At 40.0% G+C, this 3,188-nt stretch overlaps 1 non-coding gene across 1 annotated transcript; it reads right to left on the bottom strand.

Annotated features, from left to right (window-relative positions):
• Window positions 1–2,118: 2,118 nt before the first annotated feature.
• Window positions 2,119–2,194, bottom strand: trnav-uac. The gene has a single exon. It is a non-coding gene; the product is annotated as a tRNA-Val (tRNA).
• Window positions 2,195–3,188: the final 994 nt, after the last annotated feature.

Raw genomic sequence — 3,188 nt, forward strand, 5'->3', positions numbered from 1 at the left:
AAATGCAGGTTCTGCCTGTGCAGAGTAACTTTATATTGCAACATTTATTAGAGGTTTATATTCTTTTCAAATATGACATATGATCTAATGTTAGAAAATGAAAAATATACCGTGACAAAAAGTGATCCATCTTCACTATGTAGAATGCCATAATACTCTTCAATATTGCATCATGCATGCTTGCCGATCACACGTGATTTCCCCAGGATTCTTATTTTACTATGCAGGTACAGTGTATGTGCATCCTGGATTTCACAAGTTAGGATATATTTAATAAAATCATCCTCCTCTATTTATAAATATTCATATTTTCACTCTCAACCCATCTCTCTTTATCCAAATATCAGCACACTTTCTCTCTCTATCCAAATACCAGCATGCACACCATCCCCAAAGATCCATAAAACGACTACAGCAGCACACGCCGAGAAAAAGAAAAGTGTCAATATTCGGAAAGAGCTAGCCCTCCGTCAGTTGGCCTAGTTTTTCGTCTTTTATTTTAGCCTTGTTTCATTCACCAGGGAAAAACGTTGGGATACATTTTTTTTTATAAATGCTTGAAATGCTTAGAGCTCAGTCACATCACCTGTGTGGTCCACACACACTAATTCACATTCATCAAGAGCACAGAGGCTAGGATAAATGAATTGAGAAAGTACAACATTTCCCTGTTGTTGTTGTTGTTATAGGCTAGCTTGTACAGATGAAGTGTTGGGGTCCAATAGGAGCGTTCTATAGTGCCCGATAGATTCGTATTATACAGAAGAGCTCTCTCTTTCTCTTTCTCTCTCTTTCTTTTCTCTTGCTTTCTCTTTCTCTCTCTTTTTCTTAAGTACTCCTTGTTTACGTTTTACATTCATCCATGCCCATCCACTACAATATGGAGTGAGAGAGAGAGAGAGAGAGAGAGAGAGAGAGAGAGAGAGAATGAGAGAGAGAGAGACAGTGGGAGAGAGAGTGAGGCAGAGGGAGAGGGGTAGAGGATGAGAGAGGGAAAGAGAAAGAGATGGAGAGATGGAAAAAGAGAGAGGGATCAGGAGAAGGAGAGGGAGAGCAGCTGCAGACAAGCGATTAATGCATGAAATTAATTGGCAGTAGTTTTCAGAGAGGAACATTTGATCCCATAACCAAACACCCATGTGTACTGACCCAGACAAAACACACTTAGGGATGCATTGACACTCCCTCTGGAGAGATACACTGAAAGCCTTTATCAACACATAAAGACATTATTTTTTAAAAACGTTATGGATATTTAAAATGGCTTGATACATAATCAATGCCACAATATCTGTTATCTCATCATAGTGAATAATTGTATGTTTTATATTAGCACATACGTTTCTCCCTTATATTTCTGGTCAGTAGTCAAGCAGAGTTGGTCTGTCGGTGTGTGCATTGCGCCCTCTATAGTTTTTTCTTCTACATTACGTTATTGGAAAGCCACACCTGTTTATATATTGAGTAGTCCAGGGATCATCAACTAGATTCAGCCGTGGGACAATTTTTTCTTGAGCGGATGGTCGGGGAACATAATTACAAATAATTTGTAGACTACAAATTGACTGCAAGAAGCCCAAACAGATATAATGTTTGACTAAAACAATAATTTCAAACCTTGCTTAGATTTGTATACGTCTCTCTATTATGCGTGGGAATACGTTTGAACAGATTTCTTAAATGGAGCTAATTTCCTGGTGTTATTATAGTATTTTCTGTCCAACAATAAAAAATAAAATTAAAATAAATAAATACATTCTGCTCAGAAAACTTGGAGGGCCAAATAAAACCACCCGCGGGCAAAATTCGGCACACGGGCTGCCAGTTGGGGAACCCTTGAGTAGTCCATCAATTCATAATCTTGTGTGTGCCTTAACACTGACCCCCCAGCTCATAAAAAAATACATTTTTATATGAATGAGCTAGTGAGAATTGGATGTTTAATTATTCAGCTGTAAATGAAGGTCAACAGCTGTCATTCACTGTATTACCATGTCTCCAGAAAGGGACAGTGTTTTCAAGTCATGAGCTTATCATAATATCATTATATACACCATTTAGCAGACACTGTTATCCTAAGAGAATTATAGTCATGCGTGAATACATTTTACATATGGTTGGTCCCAGCGGGAATTGAACCCACAACCCTTGGCATTGTAAGCGCCATGCTCTACCGACTGAGCCACATAGGACCACAAAAAAGCCAAAGTGTGATCAGGCATTTTTCATCCTCATAATGGTTAAGGTTATGATTGGGGAATAGAGGAATCTGATCCTAGAGCTGTGGTTAGGGGCAACTTTGATCCTAAATGGGTAACTTTTACCTCGAGCATGGGCCCAACACCAGTGTGGTATTATTATTCTTGGCCATAACCTTCGTTCACATGACTCTCTGTTAATGTGCCGCTAATGATATCAAAGGGTCTCTAAACCGCAGCTGTCTGTCTGTCAGTCAGTCCTGGACAGACACTTTCCAGACCTCTGGAAATAGAGATACTTGAGAACTAATGTGAGCTTACTCAGGCCCTCAGTATTGGCATTGGCTGGCACAAGGTTAGCGTAGGCCTGTCCATGACCTGGCATTGAGTCACGAGTGCCATCGTACCCTGTTGAGAATCTAGCCGGAGTGGGCACTGTCCACCCAGGTAGAATTACAGTACATTAACCTCTTACACACAGGTTACACAAGCCAGTCATGGTGGTTAGACCTACCATCCACATTCTACCAAAACAACCATGGCATCATCGTGCTCTATTTTAATCTCATTATTATTAAATTGAATATAGGCCTATGATCAAATGCATGTCTCAATAAAGTTAAATGTCCTGCACATCCAACCATAATCTTACACTGGGTTAATAGGGACAATCTTGTACACCCTTTATAGTTTGATAATGCTGTGTAGACACACACACACACACACACACACACACACACACACACAGCCATGTTATATCATCCATGCTGCTCATAAAGGATAAATGGGGGTCGTTAGTGTGACCCGCCTCAATGGTCCTTAAGACTTCAGAGATGATCAATCATTTTATGACATGGTGAGGCCCTTCTGCTGCTGTTTACTGCCAGCCAGACTGGAGATGAGGACTGGGTCATTCATTAATCAGGTCTACTGCATAGGGAAGAGTCAAAGGAATGCATTATTATGCTTGTTTAGCATAAAATAATCACA

Source organism: Coregonus clupeaformis, chromosome 19, assembly GCF_020615455.1.
Source record: "Coregonus clupeaformis isolate EN_2021a chromosome 19, ASM2061545v1, whole genome shotgun sequence".
In the NCBI taxonomy this organism is placed as follows: Eukaryota; Metazoa; Chordata; class Actinopteri; order Salmoniformes; family Salmonidae; genus Coregonus; species Coregonus clupeaformis.